The 22,202-nt window shown below is 42.0% G+C and overlaps 1 protein-coding gene across 5 annotated transcripts in view; it reads left to right on the top strand.

Moving 5' to 3' along the window:
- LOC311263097 (SH3 domain-binding protein 4) overlaps window positions 1-22,202 on the top strand; it is a 183,812-nt gene that overhangs the window by 3,559 nt on the left and 158,051 nt on the right. Inside the window, exon 1 of one of the 5 annotated variants that reach the window (XM_084362980.1) lies at window positions 2,282-2,338. The exons of the other annotated variants lie outside the window; for them this stretch is intronic. The gene's annotated coding sequence lies outside the window, so the exon portion shown is untranslated. Of the gene's footprint in view, window positions 1-2,281; window positions 2,339-22,202 lie in introns of those variants that run through there. 5 annotated transcript variants of the gene reach the window in all.

Below are 22,202 nucleotides of genomic sequence, written 5' to 3'. Positions count from 1 at the left end.
TCGTGATAAAATCAAAATCGTGATTTTATTTTTAAAAAATCGTGATATGATATTTTTGCCATATCGCCCACCCCTAAGTGAACATGCATCTTCTGGTGTCACTGAAGCTCAGCTCCAGCTGATGATGAAACAGGGGAGGCATGTCTGTAGCTGGCATCAGACAGGTGGCTGGTATGCCACTTTGTACCAGCTACAGCCCAGGGCAACCCATGTCAGCATTAGTTGTCAGGGACTGAGGCCAACTATTATATCACGCGTGAGTCATCATGGAGATCGGTCTCTCACCCAACCCCTTCACCCCCCCACCCCACCACCCCTATGCTCTGCATCAGCCCAGAGTGAATGTTTGCTGTAGCCTATGAGTTGCTTCTACTCATTAACATGAAAAGAAACACACCTTTTATCCATTTGCGTTCCATCCCTACTTTGAACCAATAGCTCCATGACAGGATGCAAATTTTAATTTCCCAGCAACATCATTAGCATGCTAGCCGTGTCCAGTTAGTCAGTAGGTCAGTCAGTCACCCAGTCAGTCAGTCAGTGCAGATGTTTGGTCCACAGTATGTTTGAGGTTTCTGGCACAAAATGCACGCAACAAGTTGTATGGAGAAAGTAAAGTAATCTTAATGGGTCAAAACTGCAGAAAACTTGTGTGAAGAACAACTCTTTTTGCAAACTTAAAGGAATAGTTCACTCTAAAACAAAATTCAGTCATTATTGACTCACCCACATGCTGATGATAAGTCCAGTGTAGTTTCTTATTCCTCAAAGTGCAGCTGGAGACCCACGGGGGTACCCTCCGGCAACAATAATCCATATAATGAGCGTAAATGGTGCCTGAGAAGAAAAGGTCCGTAAAACTACACAAAAACTGTGTAATATTCCTCCATACTGCTCGTCCGCTGCAATCCAAGTGTCCTGAAGTGGCGACATCCAGAGTTTACTCGAAACGACATCATTTAGTATATTTTTGCTGTCACTATGCTGTGAGGTCCCGCGTCCCGCGTTCATGGGAGTCTCCCTCACAGCGTTTGCACTACAGAAGCTATGCCGGACAAGATGAACGAGACTCACGACAGATACACACCGGTATTTACTTCCTGCTTTGAGCGACCGAGCGACACACAAACACAAGAAGGATCTGCCTGCACTCATGATTTGAAGCTTTGACACTCACATCAGCATATACCTGTGTGTATCTATCGCGAGTCTCGTTCATCTTGTCCGGCGCGGCTTCCGTAGTGCAAATGCTGTGAGGGAGACTCCCGTGAACGCGGAGCGTGCCTCCAGGCAGATGTAGCATAGAGACTGTTTAGGCTAGAAAAATGTACTAAATGACGTCGTTTCGAGTAAACTCTGGATGTCGCCGCTACAGGACACTTGGATTGCAGCGGACAAGCAGTATGGAGGAATATTACAAAGTTTTTGTGTAGTTTTATGGACCTTTTCCTCTCGGGCCCAATTGATGCTCATTATATGGATTATTGTTGGTTATTGTTGAGGGTAGCCCTGTGGGTCTCCAGCTGCACTTTGAGGAATAAGAAACTACACCGGACTTCTCATCAGCATGTGGGTGAGTCGGTAATGACTGAATTTTGTTTTAGAGTGAACTATTCCTTTAAGTATTGTAACAATCAAAAGAATTTCCATTAATGTTGGCTTTATTAACGTTGGTGGTTCACAAAGGAAGATGAATTGTGCTAACTTTGGTGATCTGCTGACTTTTCATTAAGCTCCACCAGCTTGTAAAAATTCAGTTCATGACAGGATCCCTCCAAGTACTCAATTCATGTCAGACAGTTTTATTAATGGGAACTAAGCATTCCAATTTTGTAGATATTTTATTTATACTTTACTGCTTGGGGCCAATACAGATGTCAGAATTTGAGAGGTTCAGCTATTCTGTCCGATTTTGTAAGATGAACAAATAACCAGTCTGACCCCTCGATTCCACCAGATACGTGTCCGGTCCGGCTCCGCTCCGTCACGGCTCAGCCACGGCAGCGGAGCTGATAGGTTTCACTCTAGTCTATGTGTTTCCTTCCCCATGCTCCGCTGCGTTGCGTATCTGCTCCGGAGCCTTCCGGAGACAAATCCAAGCACTTCTTCTAATCCTTCAGTTGGGAACACTTCTTGCTGTTGTGTTTATAACACATACGTATAACTGCGGTTGCGCGTGATTATGTATCACAGGAACTCCTCGGTCTCGCAACTCCAGTTGTCCGGTGGTGCTGCGCCTTACTGAACTCAAAAGGCAGCCAGTGGGGGTTGCCAGATGACGGAGCAAAACTGTACTGGAGCCAGAACGCAACGCACATGCATCCAGTGGAATCTTTTGGTAAGGGTTAAACTTCTTTCTCTAATAGAGAATGGGGGTGTGGTTAGTAGTCGGATGTTACCCATTACCATCACAGCCATTCTAGCAAGCTCAACAACAGTAGCATGGACAGCGATTGCATGGATATTGGCAGGGATATTGTTGCAGTCACTTTGATGTAAGTTCCTGTTGGGTATTGAGGAGCTGCAGAGGTTATTCATGGTCCAAACGTAATCTGTACTGAATATGTACTGCCACTTCACTGCTACACTCTGATTGCTAACGCCTGTGTGCTCAAAGTGCAGTCAGTCTCTCTCTCCCTCTCTCTCTCTCTCACTCAACCACACACACACTACGCACTTTCATTTGTCAAAAAATATTCAGCGAACAGTGTGGTTTATTAATGTTGTTAGGAAGGAAAAAGAAAAAGAAAGAAAAAAATCCAAAATACCATTAAAAAATCCAAAATACACTGGACTTTGGTAAGAATTGTGAGCAAGATCTGTGTAGTTTGGGACATTGTGCGGCATTGTGCGTTCCCTCTGGTGGGCAAACTATGTAATGGAGACAGTGTTTCAAAATGACTTCCTTTATGGTGGACATACACCAATATGGTAGTAGTTAGAAGTGATGCACTGATACAGAATTCTGGCCCGATACCGAGGTTTAAAATACCAATTTGGCCAATTACTGATACCAATAGTTTTCCATTTTTGTTTTTGTTGTTTTTTATTCTCCCTTTTGTGTTGAAGAAAAAAAGAAATGGTCCTTGAATAACTTTTAAAACCATTCAGCACTTCATTACACTATCTGTGAATGAACAGAATTTCAATCATACAGACTTATGAAATAATCTTTAATATAACCTTTACCATGAAAAATAACTTCTTCCAAAGCCTTTCATTCCCACCTCAACTCAGCAGTTTTTCTGTACCTAGCCCAACAAAAACATTCTGCACTGATTACAGCTAACCTGATGAAGGTCTAAGAACCGAAACGTTGTTGTCATTAAACTTAATTGCAAGTGAAGTGGACAGTGTGCGGGGGTCTTTTTCTTTTGTTTGAAAACGAACCACAAGTGTGCACAGCCCATTACTCAGCATCTGCACATGGCACATTGCCAGAGTCATGGAGAAAGTAATGCAAATATATGGCTGCAGTCTGTGGGGAGGTGGTGCTGGACAGCACGTCTACCCAGCACAAAATGAATGAGACACAACAGATTAACATCAATTGGTGAATATTGTCTTATTTGTCAAAAAGCTGATGTAAGTTAATCTTATCAGCCAATCCCGATATTACGATAATAATTCAGTGCATCTATATCAGTGAGCTAATCATGCAAACGAGTGAATGACATCATCCAGCAACTTTTAGCAACTTTTTGAGGTTATGCTAGATACTTTCCTTGGAGAAGAGTTGGCAACAATGGGAGTAAAGTGTTCAGTCCAATAATGTCATTTTCAGTGACACAAACTGTGCTTGTGGTTTCAAGGGAGTACTTAACAGCATGTCACCCTCTCTCTGGTCTTTCCCCCTTTCTTGTATGTCCTCTATCAAAAAAAGGCAAAAACGACCCAAAAGTGATCGGAAAAACAAACCAAAAACAAACCTATACAGCTGTGACTATCTCTGTCTACACAATTTGAGTTTATATAAGTGAGATATCTGCACAGAGTCTGAAAGATTCTGAAAGACAACACCCACCCAGCCACAGTCTGTTCACTCTGCTGCCATCTGGAAAAAGATACAGAAGTATCCACAGCCATACCACCAGACTACAGAGCAGCTTCATTCCTCAGGCTGAGACTCCTCAATTCATCCTTCACACTCAGTTCACTCCACAAAATAGTTGTTTGTAAAATGACAAATACATTAACTGTGTAACCTTGTATTTAGCTGTGTAGCTAGCTTTCAATCCTGTCTCCAAACCTTTGAGTGGTCGACCAATTCAAACAGCTGTCACTGAGCCCTAGCTTTGTATGAATCTCTGAAGAAATTGGAGCAAAACTTCACACTTCTGGCACATTAGTGATAAGCAAAGTCATCCATCTGTGTCATGGTTGGTGTGACAGCTAGCATGACGGCTGACTGTAGACTGTATTGTTGAAGACAGCAAAGGGAGGGAAGTCTGTTCCAGTTTGTGTGTGTGTGTGTGTGTGTGTGTGTGTGTGTGTGTGTGTGTGTGTATTTAGGATGGGGGATAGAGTAGGGGAAAGGGTTTGAGTGTTGTGTCATTGTTGTTGAGTTCGTGACAAGACTTGCAACAACAAAAAGCAGCCCAATGATTTCCAATAAAAGCCCAGAATGACAGTTTAACATGATCTCTAACCTCCTCTTTGTCATCACAAGAATGAGAAGTTGTCTTGTTTTCCTCCTCCTTCACTTGAATGATGCATTATTTCATTTGGAGCTCTGCATTCCTCACATTCCTCCTCACTTTATCCCTGCAGGCATTCCACCTTGGTATGTTTATATAGTAAAGGAATGAATGATGGGTGCAGCTGTTGCAGCGCTGAAACAATCATACAGAATACATAACTGATTGCAGAATAAGAAAACAAACCAATTGCAGCACTAGGACAACAACGGCTCACAATCTGCTGCACCAGCACCACCGCTGGCTCAGCGCTATACAAACCAACCACAAGGAAAACACAAGCACAACCAATTAGCACCAGAGTGAGAACAATTTTGCTGAGGTAATTGAGAATGAAAAAAGTCCAGGTCAGCTCGTCAGTCTTTTTATTTGTTTGGGATTTATTTTTGTATTTTTCATTGTTATGTTAACATAATTATTACCTGTGTGCCTTGATAAAGTGGTAAAATTCAGAATAAAGAGGTCAAACTCTACCTTGTTCTGCCTGGTCTTTTAGAATGATAAAAATAGGACAGGCCATTAAAATTATCAATAATAATCGATATCGGCTTATATGAAAATTCACTGTTGTGACAGACCTCTCAGCTATATTGCCTATGCCTAGTGTGTAGACACCATTATACCACAAGAAAATTAGTTGGACAGCTGCCAAGCCATGACATAGTGGTTGACAAATTGCCAAGTGATTAATCGGAGCTAAGGGTGGCAAATCCCAAAATAAAGATAAAGAACTGCACAGAATATAGGGAGAAGCTCTTTTGATCATTGTTTCAGTGTCTGTGTTCATGAACCAGCCTTGGTTTGCTGTACTTGGTCAATACAGAGTGTTATTTTCAACCTTTTGACCAATTACAGCCATTAATAATTTAAGTGCTGTGAAAGACCCAAAGATCCATTGGCCCACCTGAAGAGCCTTTTCCACGACAGGTGGCCTATTACATAAGCTGGTAATCAGACTAGCAGCCTGTATGACTGAAACCACAATGGAGTGTAACAAAATGTTTCATGTATTCACTCAATTTGGCCTTGTGCATCAGTTGTTGTTTTTTTTGTTTTTTTTATTTGTGGATGTTGACAATCACTGTAGACTCAGCATGCCTGGCCTACTCTGGCAGTGTAGGTTAGGCAGATCAGAGTAGAGTTTAGATTCTCTGTCCGAGAAAATGCTTGATCAAGGGCCCGGCCCGGCCCGAGGATAGTGGCGGGCCGGGCCCTTGATCAAGCATTTGTGTTTTTTTTAATCATTACTTTATTCATTTGCGATCCATTCCGTTCTGAATAAACAAACAACGCAGTGTACATGCTTCGTCCTTGTTGTATTATTCATTAATATAATTCTAAACAGATTTCTGTAGTTCAAACAACTCAGAGTTGTAGTTGAGAGCGTCAGTTATATCAGCCCACTGTGACGTGGGCTGGTGAAGGGGAAGGTGATGGTCCACTTTAGTGCGGGTAGCTCCGGTTACTCAAGAGACGGCAGGCAACATGTGGGGGTTTCCGCACGGCACTTTTATTCATAATACTGACCACACCATGCCAGGTCTCTACAGCACTAGATGTTACAGGCATACATGCAAACGAACACAGGCCGAGGTTCTTGCACCAACACTTTACTAAATAAAGACAAAATAAAATGGGGAGTCTTCGCTCTGTCGGCAGTATCCTTTCTCACAGGGAGCGGAAGCACCTGCTCTTCTTCATCATGCAGGTTACATTACCCACTAAACAAAAGGAGGTGCCACCTAGTGGCGCAACATTGAATAACTCTGACTGTTACACCACGTATTACAAAATTGTCTGGTTTAAATCGGGCTCAGGCTCATAATTACAGTTAACGTGTCGGGCCGGGCCGGGCTCGGACACAATGTGCACGGGCTCGGGTAGGGTCGGGCTTGATTTTTTTGGGCCTGATCTAAGCTCTAGATCAGAGGTAGAGTAGTCATGGGGTATGTTATTTACCATGGCTAAATGCTAAAGGGGGACACAGGCTAAATGCCGCAACTACGAATTTGCTCTGCAGCCTTAAAGTGTAACTCTCGCCAAAATGCAACCAAGGCTTTTTTTGTGAATGTACCCGAGTCAAACCTTTGTGTAAAGGCATAATTATGACGAAAAAGCCACTTTTAAGATTTACCGTAGTTTCGTTTTCGGGTCAAAACCAATTTCAATTGCATGTTAGGGGCAGCTTTATGGTAGCATCAAAATCGCTATTTTTAAAACACTAAGAAGACTCGACACAACGTGAAACTTTGCTCGTAGTATCACCAGGGTCTCTACACATAAACATTGTTTGTGTACACAGAGTTTACTAAAAAGAAGGTTTTTGAACAACTCACGTTAGCAGTAGCAGTAGCCGTCCTGCCAGTCGAGATGCGTTGATCCCCGGGTGCAGCGTAACATGGAGGAGAAAGCTCCATGTTACACCGCACTAGGGGATCGACGCATCTCGACTGGCAGGATGATGGCGAGCAGAGCAAGCGACCTCGACCTCCTTAGCCACAGCCACCCCAACAAGGGTCCTTGCTTTGTTGTAATATTGGTTCTCCTGGCACCCATTGTTCGTATTGTACAAATGAAGCACAAGTCGAAGCAGCTTTTGTGCTAATGACTTCTTATGAAGTATTTCAACAGCAGAACTTCAGCAGCAAGCTCTCGTGAACTCAGCAGTGTGGCTCCGCACAGGAGATAGTGGAGCTTTGTTTCCAAACACTGAGGCCTTCAGCAGTGATGACACAGTATGAGACTGTGTTCTTACATCTCTCACTCAGCTGCTGCTAGAGAACACAGCATCTGGGTTCCTCTCATTTTCTGATAAATTTACCAACTAATTTAAAGTCTGTGACCTGTCAGCTGCTAAATCCTCGCTTGCTGGCAACAAAATCACACAACTCAGTTTCTAAATGTGGGGAATTGCTGTCAGTTTCTCTTTCTGTCTCACGGTCAGTGTTCTTTCTTAAACAGAGAATAGGGGCGTGGTTAATGGTTATACGTAGTTATTACCATGGCAACCAGACTGCAGTTCTTGCAAGATTAACATGCAAGCATGGATTAGTGAAGGCATCAATATTAGCATGGACAAGCATCACCAATATGAGCAGTGATAGCAATAGCTGTCACTCAAACAGAAGTTCTTCCTGTGTATTGAGGAGCTGCAGAGTTTATTCGTGGTCAAAATGTAACGTGTACTGTACTTTACTGCTACTAAACAACTTCTCTGTTCCAACGTCTGCTCTGAACACAGTCACCGTTGCTATTTCTCCTTCTCTTGCTCGACCACTCACATACGCCACCTCGAATGTTTCTTAAAGGAGCCACACTGCTTTTATAAGCCAGGCTTGGAGGATGACATGTGACTCCCAGATTCTACTGTAGTCATACACCATTACTCCATATTAGCAACAGCTTCAATTTTGTTGTCAAAAAAAATTTGGTGAACAGTGTGGCTCATCAACATTGCCAGTATGACACCACACAATTCCAACAGGAGGGCAACATTATTTGACTGAGGAACAAAATTCGACAACATAGGAACATATCTTATATCACATCAGTTGTAACTCCATGTGCTTGCGTGTGTTGAAAGACATGCAAGTTCACAAATTGTTGTGTGTATGTTGATGAATATAGTAGTTTGCACTGTGTGTTGATCAGAGTTGTGATTTAAAGTTTGGGTGGGTTCCAGAAGATTTTTTCTAGTATAAATAGGGCTGTGTCAAGTTTGGTAATGGCTGCTCTAGGGAGCAGCTTAAGGCATTAAGGGTGCACTCACACTTAGCCCAGTTGCTCCTCCCCAGTTCCCTGCTGGCCTGCACTCACAATGCTCCTTACCTCTGGTACATATGTCATCAAGTGGTAGCGCGGTCACAGCACAGTGGAAAACAACCAGAGAGCATGACTGTAACTTTACTGACTTTTTTATGGCTTATTTTGTGTCATTTTGTGGCTTATAGACTGCCCTCTCACTTTCCTGGATTTCTTGATTATGCAAGGCACCGTAATACGCATGATTATAATTCATGTCCACGTTGCACACCCGTGCTTGTGCTTTAGCAACTGTACCGTGCTGAAGCACACCTCTTCCAATCGTGCCAGGGCCAAGAAAGTGTACAGTGCTTGAGCACAGTACAGAGCGCTTACACTGGTCAATCAGACTGGACTTTGGGGGCCAAACATGGTTGGGCACGGTACGGATTACCTAGTGTGAGTACGCCCTAACTGCACTTACACTTGCACTTACACTTGTGCTGTATTTAGGTAAAAATCCTGCAGTGTCAGTATAAATGTATTGTTTTCACAGTGGTTTGGATCATTTTTGAGGAACACCCAGTCTTTTACTAATTATCAGTGTTGTCCAACATGGGAAAGGATACCTAACTGAGTGAAATGATGATTAGCAGGCATCGTTCATTTTATTCTTTATATTTGATCTTCCTGTGTGGAAGATCAAATGTAAATGTGCAATGTTCATGCAACTCCTTTCACCGTAGAGTCTTTAGCATCTTTTTGGACTGTGAGCGAGCAGATGTGAACAATGCATTGAAGGCGGTGCTCTGAAGGAAATGTGGCAGGCAGGGAGAGTCAGCAGAGATCTGGCTGCCTCTCATTACAAAGGCATTTCCTCCTCACCCACTTCCTGCTTAGGAGCAGTCGTCCTTAAAACTCACAGCAGAGACTCGCCTGCACTGAGGGCCAATATGAAGCTAGTCATTTGGTCATTATGATGCTTTTATTGCTGCAGGGTGATCGCTGTGTGTTTGACCTTGTACACTGATCACTTTTAAAACCTCAGCCACAAAAAAGTTATTTTTCTGTAATCTTTTCTAGCGTTCGACCGATTATCGGCCTGGCTGATGTTATTTCATTTTATATGTAACGTTAGCCGATAATAACATAAGCAAATGTTGACTCTCTTAGAGCTAATTTGACTGCATTCAGTTCTAAAGTTACAAATGTTATTGATGCCATTGCACCCACTAAAGTGAAGGTGGTCTCTGGTAAGAAAAAATCTCCTTGGAGAAATGCCACGCTTGTCAAAATGGAAAAAAAGGAATGCCGAAAGGCAGAGCGCAGGTGGCGCAAAACTAAGCTCCAAGTTCATTTTGACATTTATAAAGAGAGACTTTACATTTTTAATTTAGAACTGAAAAAGTCAAGGCAGTCCTTCTTTTCAGACATTATCACCAAAAACAATAATAATGCACGTGCCCTGTTTGCTACTGTCGACAGGCTAACAAACCCTCCTGTGCCAGTAGCCTCTGAACATCTATCTACCAGGGCCTGTAATGAATTTGCATCCTTCTTCACTGACAAAATTCAGAAAATTAGACAAGCGGTCTGTGCCACCGTACCTAGTACAGGAGGTGTGTTATCCATGTGTCCACCGAAAACCAACTCTAACACCATGACACAATTTGACCAAATCAATGACAAAAACCTGCAAGAGATAATACAACATTTGAAATCTTCCTCATGCTGCCTTGATATTTTACCAGCAGGGTTCTTCAAAAAAGTTTCAGACTGCATGACTCCAGGGGGGTATTCCAGAAAGCGGGTTTTGTGAAAACTCTGAGTTTGTTAACCCTGAGATGAGAGAAACTCTGAGTTTTCAGTTCCAGAAAGAGAGATAACTTAAACTCTGGGTCTGTTACCGCGGTAACTGACTCTGTGAACATAACCTGCTCACTGGCAGGTTCACCTGAAGAAACCCTGAGTCTGACGGAGCTGTCTGACAGCGGCTGTCCTTTCCTTCAGTCCGATCATGTTGAAGCAGAAATAATTCACACAGTTTTACACCAGGAGGAGAATTTAGATTAATTTAGATGAGCTCTCACTCCCTGACGAGGACTGGACCGAACAGTAGACCGCTCCTCATCAGTCCGTCATTTATATTCTCCGGCCGCACAGCGAATATCAGGCTACACGTCATCGCTGACGTGCTCTCAGATCTGAACCATCCTCTGCGTTTTTTTTTTTTGTTTTTTTGTTTTTTTAATCACTTCGCAGGTTAATCAATCACCTTCAGCAGCAAGAAGGAGGAGGAGCCACCGTGAGACTGTTTTTATAGGTAGGCTATTTCATTTTCAGCCGATTTAAATGAAATAAAATAGCCTAAAATAAAACACTGAACAACATTCAACCACTTCCCCAAAGGCTAATATGAAAGAAACTGATGTTAAATTCCAAATGAAAAGACGACCGCATCTAAAACTCTGTCAGTGATTTTACGGCCGCAGCCGTGTTGCTTTTTTTTTTTTTTTTCCCAGAAAATGTCTGCTTCCTGTTTTCTCCCCTGTTGCCATGGTGAATCACAGTATCGGAGCTCCATTGATGATGGCTTTTTACTAGTCGTCAGGCACGAGCTCAACTCAGAGTTAACATACTTAGAGTCGACTTACCTGACTCAGATCAGCTGTTCTGGAACTGAAAACTCAGAGTTTCACTTCACAGGGTAAGTCACCTCGGAGTTCATGGATAGACTCAGAGTTTGTTGAACCTCCTTTCTGGAATACCCCCCAGATCTGCTACAGATTGTCAACATGTCTCTACTTTCAGGCGTCTTCCCCCAAGCCATGAAAACTGCAGTTATTAAACCACTCCTGAAGAAGAACAATCTAGACACATCAGTAATGAATAATTACAGGCCCATATCGAACCTCCCAATTTTAAGTAAAATCATTGAAAAAGCTGTTTTTCAACAGCTGAACAATTACTTAATAGTAAATGGCTGTTTTGATGTCTTCCAATCAGGATTTCGACCACATCATAGCACTGAGACTGCTCTAGTCAAGGTCCTCAATGACATTCATTTAAACACAGACAATGGCAAAATTTCAGTCTTAGTATTACTGGATCTCAGTGCTGCGTTTGACACAGTCGACCACAACATACTACTGGACCGACTGGAAAATTGGGTGGGACTCTCTGGTACAGCACTAAACTGGTTTAAATCCTATCTAAATGATAGAGACTACTTTGTGTCTATTGGTAATTACACATCTGAAAGGATGAAAATGATAAGCGGAGTACCCCAGGGCTCCATTCTGGGGCCTCTACTATTCAACATTTACATGCTTCCTCTAGCTCAGATAATGGAAAACAACAAAATATGTTACCATAGTTATGCAGATGACACACAAATTTACATAACCATCTCACCAGGGGACTACAATCCCATACAAACGCTAAGTAGATGCATTGAACAAATCAATGATTGGATGTGTCAGAGTTTTCTTCAGTTAAACAAAGATAAGACTGAAATAATTGTTTTTGGAGCCAAGGAAGAACGACTCACAGTCTCTGCTCAGCTTCAATCTATAATGTTGAAAACTGCAAACCAAGCCAGAAACCTCGGTGTAATAATGGACTCAGACCTGAACTTCAGCAACCACATTAAGTCAATTACAAAGTCGGCCTACTATCATCTTAAAAATATATCCAGGATAAAAGGACTTATGTCTCAGCAGGATTTAGAAAAACTTATCCATGCATTTATCTTCAGCAGACTCGACTACTGTAACGGTGTCTTTACAGGACTCTCTAAAAAATCCATCAGACATCTGCAGCTGATTCAGAACGCTGCTGCTCGAGTCCTAACAAGAACCAAAAAAGTAGATCACATCACTCCAGTTCTCAGATCTTTACACTGGCTTCCTGTCAGTCAAAGAATAGATTTCAAAATCCTGTTGTTGGTTTATAAAGCACTGAATGGTTTCGGGCCAAAATACATTTCTGATCTGCTACCACGTTATGAACCATCCAGACCTCTGAGGTCATCAGGCTCAGGTCTGCTTTCAGTCCCTAGAGTCAAAACTAGACATGGAGAAGCAGCGTTCAGTTACTATGCGCCACACATCTGGAACAAACTCCCAGAAAACTGCAGGTCTGCTCCGACTCTCACCTCTTTTAAATCAAGGCTGAAGACCTTTCTGTTTGCCACAGCCTTTCACTGAAGCAATTTTAAGTCTTTGAACTGCACTGTGACTTTTATTTTTTCTCTATTTTAGCCTACTTTCCTATTTCTTAACTTGTTTTAATGTTTTGTTTTAATGTCTATTTCTTAACTTGTTTTAATGTTTTGTTTAAATGTCTATTTCTCAACTTGTTTTAATGTTTTGTTTTAATGTATCTTAAATGTTTTACTGTAATTGTATGCGCCTGTAAAGCACTTTGAGTTGCCCTGTGTCTGAATTGTGCTATACAAATAAACTTGCCTTGCCTTGCCTTGCATTAACAAACGTCAACAAGTGGATGTGCTAGTCCATCATTTAGCCTGTTGACTAGCAAAAGAATCATAAGCTATAACGTTATTTCTTGTACTTAACTGGGCCGGTCATATTCTCAGTCTCAACAATTTAACTGTAACGTTACTTAAGTGTGTACTGAAGCTGTCAGACTCTTTCTTGTAATGTTAGTGAGGTGCAGTTTTGCGGGATATTGTTGTTAGAGACATTAGACATATTGAAACTGCATCTAAGGTTAATCCCAGTGGTGAAATAATAAGGTACATATCCTAGTAGGCTACTGTACAGGTTCAGTTTTGAGGTACTTGTCTGGTACTTAAGTTGAGTATTTGCTTTTCTGATACCTTATACTTCTACTCCCCTACATTATGGAGGCAAATATACTTTTTACTCCACAAAATGTATTTGATGATTTTAGCTACTAGTTACTTTGCCAATTCAGATTATTAAAGGAATAGTTCACTCTAGACCGAAATTCAGTCATTATCGACTCACCCTCATGTTGATGAGAAGTCCGGTGTAGTTTCTTATTACTCAAAGTGCAGCTGGAACCCGTGAGGGGTACCCTCCTGCAGCAAAAATCCATATAATGAGCGTCAATGTGCCCGAGATGAAAAGGTCCATAAAACTACACAAAAACTTTGTAATATTCCTCCATACTGCTCATCCGCTGCAATCCAAGTGTCCTGAAGTGGCAACATCCAGAGTTTACTCAAAACAACGTCATTAGTACATTTTTCTAGCCTAAACAGTCACTATGCTATATTTGCCTGGAGGAACGCTCCCGTGTGCACGCGAGTCTCCCTCACAGCCGATTGTACTATGGAAGCCGCGCCAGACAAGATCAACGAAACTCGCGATAGATACACACGGGTATACATCCTGCTGTGAGCGACCGAGCGACACACAAACACAAGAGGGACCTGCCTGCACTAGTGATTTGAAACTTTGAAACTCACAGCAGGATGTAAATACCGGTGTGTATCTATTGCGAGTTCTGTTGAGTGACAGAAGTTCATGGTGACTTTTCCTCATTAAATTTGGTGATTTTTTTCTATATAAGTTGCAAAAGACAGTAACTACAACAACACAATAGTGGAAGGCAACGAAGACATTGTGAGTTAAAAATGTTTGCTCAATCGCGTCACCTAATCATTGTCAGTCAACAGTTGACTGGAAATGATTATGTGATGTGATTGTGACGAAGAGTCGGTAGGACAGACAGGATGACAGCCACTTTTCCACAAATTTGTTTCGTTTTTTCCTCATATAAGTTGCCAAAGACGCTGCCTGCTACCATGTTGCTGTTGTTTGGTCTTGTGACTTTGCTCCCCCCATTCCTTCACTGTAACTTTCATACAGACGGCGAGGCGGAATATTGGCGCAGTATTCCTACCTTAAAAGAGGCAGTATGGATGGGGCTTCTGTTCTGTGTAGGGTGTTACACAGTGTTCAGGCATACAATGCCCTTCTGCATTTTTGAAATCTTCCCTATGAAATGGGACAACCCTTCAAGATCCTCATACGTCAGTTGACATCAGTGGTGCTTTATGTTATGCCTGGAAATGTCCCACATGGCGTTCAGCTGTGGTGATTTCTCCACTGTGGCAAATGCAGTATTATCACAATGACATTTGACATTTATCTGATGGAGACTGCAGAGCATGGATGCTGGCAAATACTTCACAGCTTCACGCTATTCATCAAATTAAAAAGAACACTGCTTCGTTACCTGCCGCTTACGTTAACAGCGCTTTATAGGCTATGTTACGTCCCCGTAAAGTCAGGGGTTGAGGGGAGTAACATAGTAAAATGAATACCAGGAGTAAAAGGAGGAGAAACAGGATGCAAGAGTTTAAACAAAATGATTTTTTTTTTTTTTTTACAAATAATATGAAGTAATAATGAGGTCAACAAAAAACGAGCACTTGCGAACGGAAGATGCCATCGTCCTATGAAAGAGGAAAAGACAATCAAGGTTACCAAAGGTGTTAAAAACAATGCAACTCGGGCACTAAAGTTCCATTGTTTTATAATTGTCATAATGAAAAGGACCATAATACATGAAATGGCAGAGAGTTCTTCATATCTCTGTATTTTAAGGCTGAATGTGATATACGATATGCCTCAGTATTTCACTTCTACAAAGTGGGCTGACTGTTGTAAGTCAAAGCCACATTTGAGATGTTACAAACTTAAAAAAATATAATAATAATAATAATAATATATATGTACTGTATATATATATATATATATATATAATATTATTATTATTATAATTTTTAGAAATTATTAGAAATTATAATTTCTTTAGCGTCCATGCGACACACACGTGGTCATTTCAGTGGTCCCCAACAAAATTTGTTTAGCAGCATCACTAACCACAGTACACCTGTAGCTCAGTGCATTATCCTCAGTATTTGCTCTAATATGTAGTGCATGTTGTACAAAACAAGTTGTTGTTTGTAGATCATTTTCAGGTCTGAGGTCTGTTGCAAGCTAGACTGACATTAGAGAGAGCATAAAACAAAATATACATTTCATAACCAACGTCTACATTGAAGACTCTTAATTAATAAACCTTCAATCCATTTTCTTTGACAAAGGTGAATATTTGCAATTCCCCATCAGCTTATCAAAGGTGCTCTGTTTTTTTCCCCCTTTGAATCTGTAATTAAAATCTTTTGGCAACTGTTATGTTTTGGTTGGACCCAAATGTAGAGACACAAGGTTCTGTGTTGAAGAAAAAAGGTTTATTACCACAATGAATGGAATGACAAAGACGAGGGCAGGCAGGTGAGCTGGTAGAGACGAGAGCCAGGGTTAAATGATCTCACTAGGATTCCAGGAAGGTGAGCAGGTGAAGGCAATGGAGTAGATTGCTGAGCAGAAAGATGCCGGAGACAGCAACAGCCTTTCCTGGGGGACATCCACCCCCACAGCAAGTGAACTGCTGAATAAAAGGAATGGGATGGATGACTGGATGAGAGCATGTTCTCTGTGCGGACTGTAGAGGAAAGGCTGAGTGATCGTTTTTCTGTTTTAAAGACGGGCTGGTCTTCCACGGTCGCTGCAGTGAGCTGAAGTGTGGAAATTGGCTTATCGTGCCTCAGCAGGGATACGCCGCCACTCCTGATGCACGCCGACAATGACCACCTCATAGCCAGCACAGGAAATGAGAGTAGGGGTTGGAGAAGGGCAGACATGATAATTTTGTATTCATAGCTTTGGTTTGTATTGGGAGAGTCCAGTCAGTCTGAGGCAGTAAATAACACAATAGAGCCTCCTTCCTCCTGCTGCTGCAGATACGTAGTAGATATAAAAAGTCTACACACCCCTGTTAAAATGCCATGTTTTTGTGATGTAAAAAATGAGACCAAGGTAATCATTTCAGAACTTGTTCCACCTTTAATGTGACCCATAACCTGTACAATTCAATTGAAAAACAAACTGAAATATTTTAGGCGGGAAAATAAAAAATTAAATAATGTGGTTGCATGAGTGTGCACACCCTCTTAAAACTGGGGATGTGGCTGTGTTCAGAATTAACCAATCACATTCAAACTCATTTTAAATAGGAGTCAGTACACACCTGCCATCATTTAAAGTGCCTCTGATTAACCCCAAATAAAGTTCAGCTGCTCTAGTAGGCTTTTCCTGACATTTTCTTACAGCAAAAGCCATGGTCCACAGAGAGCTTCCAAAGCATCAGAGGGATCTCATTGTCAAAAGGTATCAGTCAGGGGGAGGGTACAAAAGAATTTCCATGGCATTAGATATACCATGGAACACAGTGAAGACAGTCATCATTAAGTGGAGAAAATATGGCGCAGTGGCACAGTGACATTACCAAGAACTGGACATCCCCCCAAAATTGATGAAAAGACAAATGGTCTGCATTTATATAGCGCTTTTCCAGTCCTCTTGGACAGCTCAAAGCGCTTTACAACACATGCCACATTCACCCATTCACACACTGATGCCGGAGGCTGCCATGCAAGGCGCCAGCTGCTCATCAGGAGCAATTTGGGGTTCAGTATCTTGCTCAGGGATACTTCAACATGTAACTAGGGGGAGCCGGGATTCGAACCAGTGACCTTCCGATTACTAATCGACCTGCTCTATCTCCTGAGCTACAGCCGCCCGACAAGAAGAAAACTGGTCAGGGAGGCTGCCAAGAGGCCTACAGCAACATTAAAAGAGCTGCAGGAATTTCTGACAAGTGCTGGCTGTGTAGTACATGTGACAACAATCTCCCATATTCTTCATATGTCTGGGCTATGGGGTAGGGTGGCAAGACAGAAGCCTTTTCTTACAAAGAAAAACATCCAAGCCCGGCTAAATTTAGCAAAAGCACATTTGAAGTCCCCCAAAAGCATGTGGGATTGGGTGATGTCTACCGAATTGGCATATGACAATGTCTACAGTGAAACATTGTGATGGATGTTGGGACCGGCCACATGGTTCTGACATTGGATCAGCCCGTGTGTAGCTCAATGCTTAAACACACCTTCCTTGCACTATAAACAAAGGAAAGTGCAACATCTCTTAGGTCCTGTAGGTGGCGCCTGCTTGTCACAGCCCCCAGGTTGGAAACTCCCATCTCCCATTGTCTGCGTGCGCACCTGAACGCGTCACATCCGCCGACACCGGAGGAGATAAATACAGCGGCAGACTATTTTCTACTCAGTTTTTAGAGTGTTTTTCAAGTCTTATAGTATTAGGAGTCCCAGAGTTACGAGTTGCGGGAAGCATCAGCTTCCCCTACGCAGCTATTACTCAGAAGGGGGCCTACAGATGTCTGGACTTATTTTTCCTGCCTAGGCCGCAGTCTTTCATCTCGCCGGACGAGCCAAAACTGCGCCGTGTTCACCGAACACACTCCGGATCCAGAAAAGATGCTGTGCAACCAGCCTCTCTTTACCTGCCTGCAGAAGGAGGATTCTTTAATTTTTCCTCAGAAAATGCCCGCTTTTGCCTGTTTTCTTATTGCCGGTGGACAATGCTGTCTCAACAGCCAACGCAGAAACTGCAACCCGCCTTTGATCCACGCCGAGGAAGTGAGCTGGATTAAGGAAGACACGACTACAAGTGAGGCTTAATTAGTGTCTGGGCAGATAATAGAAGTTAGTGTGTATTGTATGCTTGTGAGCTACATTGTTGTCTGTGAGTTTGTGGACCGCCGTGTCCCTCTTTTTATTGCCGTTTGTTTCACGTTGTAAAACATGTTTGCTTTCACTTTTCGCTCAATACGAGTTACGAGTGTTAGCCTAGCCGCCGCTAAGGGCGTTGGCCCTTTGTCTTTGTCTTGCTCTCTCTCTCTCTCTCTCTTCAACTAACCCACATGTACACACATATTAGGGGTTACGGCACACACACATAATCTTATGAGCGACCTGTTGGAGACTTATGGTTGATGACCTCGCTATAACATAAGATATGTGTGTCTCGTGATATCTCCCTTTTATGACTTAAGAGACAGAAGCCTCGTGGTAGCACGTCCACCTTTTGTGGGACCGTAGGTCACTTTCCCTACAAATTCATCTCCTGTGCAATCAAAGTGTACACGAGTCCAACGGTGGTGTAACCATTGCCGTTGTTCAAATCTCGCGCGTTCGTTCATTTGACTAGCTTTAGGTGACATATTCACGTGCACCATTTTTGGAATTCCAGACATATGATTCAGCAAAATCTATTGTCCTTTTGAATTCGTATCCACGCGTGACTTCTCAAAGTCACGCGTCGGCCATTTTTGTAGTCGAACGAACGTGAGTTCCCCATTTCCTGTTCTGCCATTTTTGTAGTCCTTTCAACGGAACACTATAGCCGTTTCTCAATATGCGTTCTTCTCTGTACTTCTGTTCTTGTGGACTTGAGAAACGTCATCAGCGCCGGACCAAGTACTGTTCCAATTCAAAGTTCGCATCTGGCCAAGTACGGTCGAATACCCCGGATGTGTTCTTGCCCCACCCGTTTCATCGAGGATGCATCAGTGGAGACTTGTGTGGACTTTGGGAAGTTACGTATCCCAGAATGCATTTCGTGATAGCCGTGGCCGAGGAGCGGAGCGGACCGTCCTCCCGTTCTCCCGTCCTCCCGTCCCCTGGGAGTTCACAAGTTCGAACTTGGCGTACTGGGTATTGAGAAACGGCTTATGGCTGTGTCCAAATTCAGGGGCTGCCGCCCACGAAGTGCGCATTTGAAGGCCAATTACGTCACAACGCTGCGCAAAGGCTGTCCAAATTCAGAGGCTCCTTCAAACGCAGCCCACAAATGCAGCCTGCACTTCCCTCTTTTCAGAGGACGCACCGCTACTATCCTTCGCGGCATCCCATATCCCAAGATCCTTTGCGTGCCGCTGCTCAGTCCCGAAACAGAAGAGGAAGCAAGAGAAAATGACGACATCAAGTGGCGCAGACATGACATGAAAAATTTAAGTAATGGGTTTATACTCGGTTTTTAGTCATTTGAATATCCAACGCCAGATATGTTAAACTTCAAGGGACTATAAAACTTCCAGATGTTAACTTTCAGTTAAAATACGTGACGCTGGTAATGTTATGGTAAATATAGTTGTTATTCACCAATGGGTTAATGTTTATTTTGTAATGTTGATAATTCAATTTAGATTTGACACATTTTGTCGTTAATTTTTGTACACACACAAATAAATGTACACGTTTGATAGATTTGAACCAAAACAGACTTTAATGCATCTCTTCATTCACAATCGTGGCGTAAGGGTAAGGGGCGGGTACATCTGGTGAGGCAACCAGGAAATGCTCCGAAGGCTAGACCGTCCCATTTAACAACGGTGGATGAGGCTTTCAAAGACCTGTCCGAAGGACCCGGCCCTCGTGGACTGCAAAGGCTAGGTCATTGAAGGCTGCAGCCCCTGAATTTGGACACAGCCTATGTGACGTCACCCTCCAAGGGAGCGTGACCACCATTTTGGCTCTCCACCATCTTGTTTCTTTGACTACAACCGCCATCTTGGCTCCTCTTTCTTTGTCTCTGACACACACACACAGACACACACACACACACACACACCCATGCTTGTTTGTTATTTGTGCTTGAGTTTGTCTTAGTTTAGTTTCATAGTTTAGCTGCCTTGGTTGAGTAATTGATCTGTGTTTTATTGAAAGTATTATTGATTTAATCAATTTGCTGACAATAATAAAGTCTATTATATTGTACATAGCAGTTTTCTGTGATTATTTTGTGCATATGTTTTGTAGCATTTATTGGTTGTGATGGTCAGTGCTCGGATTCATTTCCTTCAATGTTCCTTTAATTGTAAATATTTTACAAATATTCACAGTTAAAGTGAACCCTTCTTTGAGACTAATTTTGGTCTGGTTATTGGTCCCTGATTTCAGGGTGGTGCCCCGTTTTTAACGATTTGAAGATTAATTTTATAAATTTTTATTTTATTAATTTTAATAATTATTTTCAATAATTATTAATTCCTGATAACCACACCTGCCCTAACATCCATTCCCAACATGGACGATGACATCGTTGTTTACGAATTTGAGGCAGCGTGTCCCCTCAGTGTTGTCTTTAAGTGCAACTCTCGCCAAAATGCAACCTAGGTTTTTTTTGTGAAGGAACCCGAGTCAAACCTTTGTGTAAAAGCATAATTACGACGAAAAAGCCACTTTTAAGATTTACCGAATTTTCGTTTTTGGGTCAAATCATTTTCAGTGGTGTGCTAGGGGCAACTTTACGGTAGCATCAAAATCGCTATTTTTAAAACACTAAGAAGAATCAACACAACATGAAACTTTGCTCGTAGTATCACCAGGGTCTCTACACATGAACATGAGCATTGAGAACATTGTTACAGAGTTTACTAAAAAGGTTTTTGAACAACTCACGCTAGCAGTAGCTTGTTCTGCTCCCCGCCGTCCTTTAGACAGGATTATAAGTCTAAAACTCACAGAAACTAACTAAACTAATATTTTTAATGTTCCAAACTCCTGTTTCACCTTTCCCAGAATGTCACCATGGCTTAATATGTGGATTTCTTATTAACACAAATCACATGGCATCACTAAATCATTAACATTCAAAAGAAAATTAAAACTTCGTCAAAACATCTCAACACACTTGATTATATCGTAGATCTAATCACTTATCCATATTTCTTTTAATTCTAGCCTAATACTTATCAAACAGTGAATATTTTAAACATTGACTGGTGACGTACACAAATGAGTTTAGGAAAAGTCTTTTGAAACTTGTCCAGATCATACCAGGGCTCACCACTAGAGGACACTGTGGTTACACGGAACACAGGACATTTTCACACATTAAATTTATCTCAGTCAATTTTCATCGCAGAGAAATGCGAGTAAAATGAACTTTTCTCCCTGGTTAATAATATGTTAAAATCCAGAAGATTAGGTTCTGGGTTAACAATCATTTTAACTTTGTTGAAATCTAGAAGAGTGTAGGGACCTTTTATGACAGGAATTTAAAGATAAGGGAGTCAACATCATAAATTATGAGTGGGAGTAAATTCACTCTGGCCTGCATGTGTTTCCTTATCAGGCGAAGGTGAGGGGGAAAGAAAGTTCACTCTTGGCAGGTGTGTGTGTGTTAATAAGATAGGAGAGAACAAAATGATAGCAGTTTTTAGTCTCATTTACAAATCCAAAGACATTCAATTATAACATAATTGTCACAAGGAAGACTTCAACTTAATCTCGCATGACTCTGAAAGGAAAGATATGACTGTCTCCGGGAGAGAAGCAGTGGTGTATTACAACTATGAATGGGGCCCCTTAAGATTCAATTCAATTCAGCTTTATTTATAAAGCGCATTTCATGCACAAGGCAGACTCAATGTGCTTCACAACAGGTAACATAGTTATATAAAAATCAATTAGAAATCGAATAGAAAACAAGAAGAGTGCAAGTGCAAGTAAACAATCATATATGTCATCTTCAGCACATACACACTTAGACTCACACATGCGCATCCACTCACACAATCACATATGGACACATGTTTTTAATCTGTTTTTAAAGATGGCTACTGATGTGGCATGTCTAGCTGTGTCAGGCAAGGTGTTCCATTTTCGTGGGGCATATACACTAAAGGCTGCCTCCCCTTCTTTGGATCTGGTGCGAGGAATGAGTAAGTTGCCACTGCCTGTTGACCGAAGTGTTCTTGTTGGGGTGTAGGTGATGAGCATGTCTGTGATGTACAGAGGTGCAAGGCCATGTAGTGCCTTGTAAACCAGGAGTAGTATTT

This window comes from Pagrus pagrus, assembly GCF_965226575.1.
Source record: "Pagrus pagrus genome assembly, chromosome: 9".
Classification (NCBI taxonomy): Eukaryota; Metazoa; Chordata; class Actinopteri; order Spariformes; family Sparidae; genus Pagrus; species Pagrus pagrus.
Note: the sequence above shows the minus strand (reverse complement) of the source record. Positions and strands in the feature narration are given on the sequence as shown.